A 9,979-nucleotide genomic window follows, 5' to 3' on the forward strand; every position below is an offset into this window, starting at 1 on the left:
TTCTGCTCAGATGTTTATTGCAATCAGCAGTCGTACTGGGACCATATGAAATTTAACTAGAGCTTAAACTGCCTAATTTGCCATCACAAAGCAAAGTGTATGGGGGTCTTTATTCTGCTGCCGGAGCATCAAGGGGCAACATTCTGATGTCAGACAAAAAGTTCTTATACTAATGTGATCATTGTATGAGTCACTTACCTCGTGTATTATAGTGATAGTTTAATGAATGAAACCTCACAACCTCAAGATCCTAATCTGAAAACAGTATAGTCAAAGATCAACAGAAGGAAAGTAAGGAAATGGTAGAAAAAATTAAATAAGAGATAAAGAAATACACTTTAAAACAATCTAACTAATTGCTGACAATTTTCAGGGAAGCAGTGCAGGGCAAAATTAAATACTTTCATTGATTCATGTTTGCCTAAATGGAATTACCTATATGAGACACAACGCAAATGTGCAAAGTGATATCCCATCTACACTTCCTGCTCACTAAATTGAACTTCTCATGATTTAATGAGCATCATTAAGATATTAATTTACTGGGAAAAATAAATGTCCAATCAGACTGTCTTTAGTTGAAGGGGGATATTTGTAAATTTAGTATTGTTAAACAGAGGCGTAACTAGGGTTTTTGGAGCCCAGGGCAAGATCAATAATGGCGCCCCCCCCAAAAAAAAAAAAAAAAAATTTTTTATAAAAATAATAAATTAATAAAATGATAATAATAAAAAAAAAAATACAAAAGGAAAGTATGTGCAGACGCCACCGGTGTCACTGCATATAAAGATGTCAGGGTGTGTATGTATGTGTATGTAGGTGCAGTGGTCGAAGTTGAATTTTTGAAGGTGGAATGAAAGAGTGCAGACAGCAATTATGGAAAAGGGGTGTGGTCACTCAAAAGGGGGCGTGTCCTTCAGTGTAGTAGGACCCCTTATACTATCTAGTACTGGTGCCCCTTTCACATTATAGCACACGGTATGAGCCGAAATTCACATTATAGCACACAGTATGAGCCGAAATTCACATTGCCCCACACGGCATGAGCCGAAATTCACATTATAGCACACAGTATGAGCCGAAATTCACATTATCCCACCTGGTATGAGCCAAAATTCACATTATAGCACACGGTATGAGCCGAAATTCACATTATAGCACACGGTATGAGACAAAATTCACATTACTCCACATGGTATGAGCCAAAATTCACATTACCCCACATGGTATGAGCCGAAATTCACATTACAGCCCACGGTATGAGCCGAAATTCACATTACAGCACACGGAATGAGCTAAAATTCACATTACCCCACATAGTATGAGCCGAAATTCACATTATAGCACACGGTATGAGCCAAAATTCACGTTACAGCACATGATATGAGCCAAAATTCCCATTATAGAGTTAGGGGATCCTACCCCCAGAATTAACATGGCCTGTGGGGCACTATGATGAGGGGAGCCCACCCCCTTAATAGACTAATTGCAGAGTTTAGCAGCGGAAGGGCTGCAGCGGTTTCTCACCCCAAGCTGCGGCGCTTCTGCCACCTCCGACACTCCACATCTTCGGCACCACCCGGGATGCAGAGCACCGCACCGGGTATGCACCCTTTTCAGTGTGGTCTGCTGCGCTCCGAAGGGGTTCTTGTTTCATGCTGCAGGATCCCGATGTGCGCCTTCCTCCCCGCTGTTACTATCACGGTAAGCATTAGTATCGTTTACCGCAGAGGCCATTTTCTGAGGCATATGTGTTAAACCTCAGGAACTGAGATGCCCTTCTCACCATACAGCTGTGTGGCCGAGCCAGGCGGGGGGACAGCCAGCAGCAGCATGCCGGATATCAGCAGCAGAGGGTGCGGGCTGTACATACTTGAGGCAGCTGGATATTCAACAGTGCTGAAAGCCTCCGGAGCCCGCACCCCCGGAGCTGCAGTACACCGGCAGAGGACACCCATCCCCCGAACCCTGCGTAGCCCAAAGCCGGAGATCAGCAGCATGTTGAACGCGGAAGCAGAAGCTGCTTATTGCCGGTCAACATGCTTCTGATCTCCGGCTTTGGGCTCCGCACGTGCATTACAGCCCCTACCCTCGGCTGCTGATATCCGGCATGCTGCCCCTGCTGCTGGCTTTCCACCCACCCGGCTCGCCCACCCAGCTGGATGGTGAGTGAGAAGGGCATCTCAGTGCCCGTGGTTTAATACATATCTCTCTTCGGTAAATGGCCATTAGTACATCCCACACACACTGATTACACACACACAGACTGGCCGCCCCCAAATCCTACACACACCCACTCAGACTACACACACACATTCTCTTACTTTCCTCTCCCCCACACACACACTGGACTGTAAAAATTTACACACACTGACACTGTTCCACACACACACAATTAACACACACTCACACTGTCCCACACACACAATTAACACACACGCACACTGTCCCACACACCAGTGGCGTGCGGTGAGGTCAGTGGCGTGCGGTGAGGCACTACAGCCATAATGTCTGCCGAATCCTGCCGATGACCCCTACCGCCACCGAGCCAATGCCCGCCACTGCCTCTGAGCCGATGCCCGCTGCCACCACCAATGGCTTACAAACTCGCCCACCATCAACTGACCCAGCCCTCCGCCACTAATTTGCAACTCAGTCCAAAGCCGCCAATGCCCGCTGCATGCCTGCTCATCATACTTGTGATATATTGTACATTTTTATAGAAAAAAATAATAATTTGTGTTTGGGACTGGGAAGGGAGTGGGAGGAGGACATGAATGCAATTTTGTTGTCCAGGGCTTCCATTAACTTAATGGAGAAGGGTCTGAATGGGTGGTAAGGTCCCCCCTCCTAAGTATAACCAGCCTCGGGCTCTTTGAGCCGGTCCTGGTTGTTTAAATACTGGGAAAAAATTGGACAGGGGTTCCCAGTATTTAGACAACCAGCATCGGGCTCTTAGTCCGGTCCTGGTTCTAAAAATACGGGGGACAAAAGATGTAGGGGTCCCCCCCGTATTTTTAAAACCAGCACCAGGCTCCACTAGCCAGGGACATAATGCCACAGCCGGGGGACACATTTATGTAGGTCCCTGCGGCCGTGGCATTACCCCCCCAACTAGTCACCACTGGCCGGGGTTCCCTGGAGGAGTGGGGACCCCTTAAATCAAGGGGTCACCCCCCCTCCAGGCACCCAAGGGCCAGGGGTGAAGCCCGAGGCTGTCCCCCCCATCCGTGGGCTGTGGATGGGAGGCTGATAGCCATGTAAGTAAAAAAAGAATATTGTTTTTTGTTCTGGAACTACAAGGCCCAGAAAGCCTCCCCCGCTTGCTGGTACTTGGAGAACCTCAAGTACCAACATGCAGGGAAATAACGGGCCCGCCGGTACCTGTAGTTCTACAACAGAAAAAATACCCAAATAAAAACACAACTCACACACCGCGACAGTAGAAATTTATTAAAACACACTGACACACTCACACATACTTACCTATATCCCACGCCGGTCACGTCCACTTGTCCAGTAGAATCCAGTAGGGGAATCTGTAAAAATGAGAGACAGATTACTTACCTACATCCCACGCCAGTCACGTCCACTTGTCCAGTAGAATCCAGTAGGGGAATCTGTAAAAATGAGAGACAGATTACTTACCTACATCCCACGCCGGTCACGTCCACTTGTCCAGTAGAATCCAATAGGGGTACCTGTAAAAATGAGAGACAGATTACTTACCTACATCCCACGCTGGTCACGTCCACTTGTCCAGTAGAATTCAATAGGGGTACCTGTAAAAATGAGAGACAGATAACTTACCTACATCCCACGCTGGTCACGTCCACTTGTCCAGTAGAATCCAATAGGGGAATCTGTAAAAATGAGAGACAGATTACTTACCTACATCCCACGCCGATCACGTCCACTTGTCCAGTAGAATTCAATAGGGGTAGCTGTAAAAATGAGAGACAGATTACTTACCTACATCCCACGCCGGTCACGTCCACTTGTCAGTAGAATCCAGTAGGGGAATCTGTAAAAATGAGAGACAGATTACTTACCTACATCCCACGCCGGTCACGTCCACTTGTCCAGTAGAATCCAGTAGGGGAATCTGTAAAAATGAGAGACAGATTACTTACCTACATCCCACGCCGGTCACGTCCACTTGTCCAGTAGAATCCAGTAGGGGAATCTGTAAAAATGAGAGACAGATTACTTACCTACATCCCACGCCGGTCACGTCCACTTGTCCAGTAGAATCCAATAGGGGTACCTGTAAAAATGAGAGACAGATTACTTACCTACATCCCACGCTGGTCACGTCCACTTGTCCAGTAGAATTCAATAGGGGTACCTGTAAAAATGAGAGACAGATTACTTACCTACATCCCACGCTGGTCACGTCCACTTGTCCAGTAGAATCCAGTAGGGGAATCTGTAAAAATGAGAGACAGATTACTTACCTACATCCCACGCCGATCACGTCCATTTGTCCAGTAGAATTCAATAGGGGTAGCTGTAAAAATGAGAGACAGATTACTTACCTACATCCCACGCCGATCACGTCCACTTGTCAGTAGAATCCAGTAGGGGAATCTGTAAAAATGAGAGACAGATTACTTACCTACATCCCACGCTGGTCACGTCCACTTGTCCAGTAGAATTCAATAGGGGTACCTGTAAAAATGAGAGACAGATTACTTACCTACATCCCACGCTGGTCACGTCCACTTGTCCAGTAGAATCCAATAGGGGTACCTGTAAAAATGAGAGACAGATTACTTACCTACATCCCTCGCTGGTCACGTCCACTTGTCCAGTAGAATTCAATAGGGGTACCCGTAAAAATGAGAGACAGATTACTTACCTACATCCCACGCTGGTCACGTCCACTTGTCCAGTAGAATCCAATAGGGGTACCTGTAAAAATGAGAGACAGATTACTTACCTACATCCCACGCCGGTCACGTCCACTTGTCCAGTAGAATCCAATAGGGGTACCTGTAAAAATGAGAGACAGATTACTTACCTACATCCCACGCTGGTCACGTCCACTTGTCCAGTAGAATTCAATAGGGGTACCTGTAAAAATGAGAGACAGATAACTTACCTACATCCCACGCTGGTCACGTCCACTTGTCCAGTAGAATCCAATAGGGGAATCTGTAAAAATGAGAGACAGATTACTTACCTACATCCCACGCCGATCACGTCCACTTGTCCAGTAGAATTCAATAGGGGTAGCTGTAAAAATGAGAGACAGATTACTTACCTACATCCCACGCCGGTCACGTCCACTTGTCAGTAGAATCCAGTAGGGGAATCTGTAAAAATGAGAGACAGATTACTTACCTACATCCCACGCCGGTCACGTCCACTTGTCCAGTAGAATCCAGTAGGGGAATCTGTAAAAATGAGAGACAGATTACTTACCTACATCCCACGCCGGTCACGTCCACTTGTCCAGTAGAATCCAGTAGGGGAATCTGTAAAAATGAGAGACAGATTACTTACCTACATCCCACGCCGGTCACGTCCACTTGTCCAGTAGAATCCAATAGGGGTACCTGTAAAAATGAGAGACAGATTACTTACCTACATCCCACGCTGGTCACGTCCACTTGTCCAGTAGAATTCAATAGGGGTACCTGTAAAAATGAGAGACAGATTACTTACCTACATCCCACGCTGGTCACGTCCACTTGTCCAGTAGAATCCAGTAGGGGAATCTGTAAAAATGAGAGACAGATTACTTACCTACATCCCACGCCGATCACGTCCATTTGTCCAGTAGAATTCAATAGGGGTAGCTGTAAAAATGAGAGACAGATTACTTACCTACATCCCACGCCGATCACGTCCACTTGTCAGTAGAATCCAGTAGGGGAATCTGTAAAAATGAGAGACAGATTACTTACCTACATCCCACGCTGGTCACGTCCACTTGTCCAGTAGAATTCAATAGGGGTACCTGTAAAAATGAGAGACAGATTACTTACCTACATCCCACGCTGGTCACGTCCACTTGTCCAGTAGAATCCAATAGGGGTACCTGTAAAAATGAGAGACAGATTACTTACCTACATCCCTCGCTGGTCACGTCCACTTGTCCAGTAGAATTCAATAGGGGTACCCGTAAAAATGAGAGACAGATTACTTACCTACATCCCACGCTGGTCACGTCCACTTGTCCAGTAGAATCCAATAGGGGTACCTGTAAAAATGAGAGACAGATTACTTACCTACATCCCACGCTGGTCACGTCCACTTGTCCAGTAGAATCCAATAGGGGTACCTGTAAAAATGAGAGACAGATTACTTACCTACATCCCACGCCGATCACGTCTACTTGTCCAGTAGAATCCAATAGGGGTACCTGTAAAAAATAAGAATTTACTCACCGGTAATTCTATTTCTCGTAGTCCGTAGTGGATGCTGGGAACTCCGTAAGGACCATGGGGATTAGCGGGCTCCGAAGGAGGCTGGGCACTCTAGAAAGATTTAGGACTACCTGGTGTGCACTGGCTCCTCCCACTATGACCCTCCTCCAAGCCTCAATTAGGACACCGTGCCCGGACGAGCAGACATAATAAGGAAGGATTTAGAATCCCGGGTAAGACTCTTACCAGCCACACCAATCACACCGTACAACTCGTGATACTATATCCAGTTTGACAGTATGAAAAACAACTGAGCCTCTCAACAGATGGCTCAACAATAACCCTTTAGTTAACAATAACTATTTACAAGTATTGCAGACAATCCGCACTTGGGATGGGCGCCCAGCATCCACTACGGACTACGAGAAATAGAATTACCGGTGAGTAAATTCTTATTTTCTCTAACGTCCTAGTGGATGCTGGGAACTCCGTAAGGACCATGGGGATTATACCAAAGCTCCCAAACGGGCGGGAGAGTGCGGATGACTCTGTAGCACCGAATGAGAGAACTCCAGGTCCTCCTCAGCCAGGGTATCAAATTTGTAGAATTTTGCAAATATGTTTGCCCCTGACCAAGTAGCTGCTCGGCAAAGTTGTAAAGCCGAGACGCCTCGGGCAGCCGCCCAAGATGAGCCCACCTTCCTTGTGGAATGGGCATTTACAGATTTTGGCTGTGGCATGCCTGCCACAGAATGTGCAAGCTGAATTGTACTACAAATCCAGCGAGCAATAGACTGCTTAGAAGCAGGAGCACCCAGCTTGTTGGGTGCATACAGGATAAACAGCGAGTCAGATTTTCTGACTCCAGTCGTCCTGGTAACATATATTTTCAGGGCCCTGACAACGTCTAGCAACTTGGAGTCCTCCAAATCCTTAGTAGCCGCAGGCACCACAATAGGCTGGTTCAGGTGAAACGCTGACACCACCTTAGGGAGAAACTGGGGACGAGTCCTCAATTCTGCCCTATCCATATGGAAAATCAGATAAGGGCTTTACATGATAAAGCCGCCAATTCTGACACTCGCCTGGCTGAAGCCAAGGCCAATAACATGACCACTTTCCACGTGAGATATTTCAGATCCACGGTTTTTAGTGGCTCAAACCAATGTGATTTTAAGAAACTCAACATCACGTTGAGATCCCAAGGTGCCACAGGAGGCACAAATGGGGGCTGAATATGCAGCACTCCTTTCACAAATGTCTGAACTTCAGGTACTGAAGCTAGTTCTTTTTGAAAGAAAATCGACAGAGCCGAGATCTGTACTTTAATGGAGCCTAGTTTTAGGCCCATATTCACTCCTGCTTGCAGGAAATGCAGAAATCGACCCAGTTGAAATTCCTCTGTTGCGGCCTTTTTGGCCTCGCACCATGCAACATATTTCCGCCATATGCGGTGATAATGCTTTGCCGTAACATCTTTCCTGGCCTTAATAAGCGTAGGAATGACTTCTTCCGGAATACCCTTTTCCTTTAGGATCCGGTGTTCAACCGCCATGCCGTCAAACGCAGCCGCGGTAAGTCTTGGAACAGACAGGGCCCCTGTTGTAGCAGGTCTTGTCTGAGCGGTAGAGGCCACTGGTCCTCTGAGAGCATCTCTTGAAGTTCCGGGTACCACGCTCGTCTTGGCCAATCCGGAACCACGAGAATGGTGTTTACTCCTCGCTTTCTTATTATTCTCAATACCTTTGGTATGAGAGGCAGAGGAGGGAACACATAAACCGACTAGTACACCCACGGTGTCACTAGAGCGTCCACAGCTATCGCCTGAGGGTCCCTTGACCTGGCGCAATATCTTTTTAACTTTTTGTTGAGGCGGGACGCCATCATGTCCACCTGTGGTTTTTCCCAACGGTTTACCAGCATCTGGAAGACTTCTGGATGAAGTCCCCACTCTCCCGGGTGGAGGTCGTGTCTGCTGAGGAAGTCTGCTTCCCAGTTGTCCACTCCCGGAATGAACACTGCTGACAGTGCTAGTACATGATTCTCCGCCCATCGGAGAATTCTTGTGGCTTCCGCCATCGCCATCCTGCTTCTTGTGCCGCCCTGTCGATTTACATGGGCGACTGCCGTGATGTTGTCTGACTGGATCAGTACCGGCTGGTGTAGGAGCAGGGATTTTGCTTGACTTAGGGCATTGTAGATGGCCCTTAGTTCCAGAATATTTATGTGAAGGGAAGTCTCCTGACTCGACCATAGTCCTTGGAAGTTTCTTCCCTGTGTGACTGCCCCCCAGCCTCGAAGGCTGGCATCCGTGGTCACCAGGACCCAGTCCTGTATGCCGAACCTGCGGCCCTCTAGAAGATTGGCACTCTGCAGCCACCACAGTAGCGACACCCTGGTTCTTGGAGACAGGGTTATCAAGCGATGCATCTGAAGATGCGATCCGGACCACTGGTCCAACAGGTCCCACTGAAAGATTCTGGCATGGAACCTGCCGAAGGGAATTGCTTCGTAAGAAGCCACCATCTTTCCCAGGACCCGCGTGCAGCGATGCACTGATACCTGTTTTGGTTTCAGGAGGTCTCTGACTAGAGATGACAACTCCCTGGCTTTCTCCTCCGGGAGAAACACTTTTTTCTGGACTGTATCCAGAATCATCCCCAGGAACAGTAGTCGTGTCGTCGGAACCAGCTGTGACTTTGGGATATTCAGAATCCAGCCGTGCTGGTGCAGCACCTCCTGAGATAGTGCTACTCCCACCAACAACTGTTCCTTGGACCTCGCTTTTATTAGGATATCGTCCAAGTACGGAATAAATAAAACTCCCTTTTTTCGAAGGAGTATCATCATTTCCGCCATCACCTTGGTAAATACCCTCGGTGCCGTGGACAGTCCAAACGGCAGCGTCTGGAATTGGTAATGGCAATCCTGTACCACAAATCTGAGGTACTCCTGGTGAGGATGGTAAATGGGGACATGCAAGTAAGCATCCTTGATGTCCAGGGATACCATGTAATCCCCCTCGTCCAGGCTCGCAATAACCGCCCTGAGCGATTCCATCTTGAACTTGAATTTTTTTATGTATGTGTTCAAGGATTTCAAATTTAAAATGGGTCTCACCGAACCGTCCGGTTTCGGTACCACAAATAGTGTGGAATAGTAACCCCGGCCTTGTTGAAGTAGGGGTACCTTGATTATCACCTGCTGGGAATACAGCTTGTGAATTGCCGCTAGCACCGCCTCCCTGTCTGAGGGAGCAATCGGCAAGGCAGATTTTAGGAACCGGTGGGGTGGAGACGCCTCGAATTCCAGTTTGTACCCCTGAGATACTATTTGAAGGATCCAGGGATCCACCTGTGAGCGAGCCCACTGATCGCTGAAATTCTTGAGGCGGCCCCCCACCGTACCTGGCTCCGCCTGTGGAGCCCCACCGTCATGCGGCGGACTTGGAAGAAGAAACGGGGGAGGACTTTTGCTCCTGGGAACCTGCTGTTTGTTGCAGTCTTTTTCCCCTACCTCTGCCTCTGGACAGAAAAGACCCGCCTTTTCCACGCCTGTTTTTTTGGGTCCGAAAGGACTGAACCTGATAAAACGGCGCCTTCTTA

The sequence above is a fragment of the Pseudophryne corroboree genome, chromosome 5, assembly GCF_028390025.1.
Source record: "Pseudophryne corroboree isolate aPseCor3 chromosome 5, aPseCor3.hap2, whole genome shotgun sequence".
NCBI lineage: Eukaryota > Metazoa > Chordata > Amphibia > Anura > Myobatrachidae > Pseudophryne > Pseudophryne corroboree.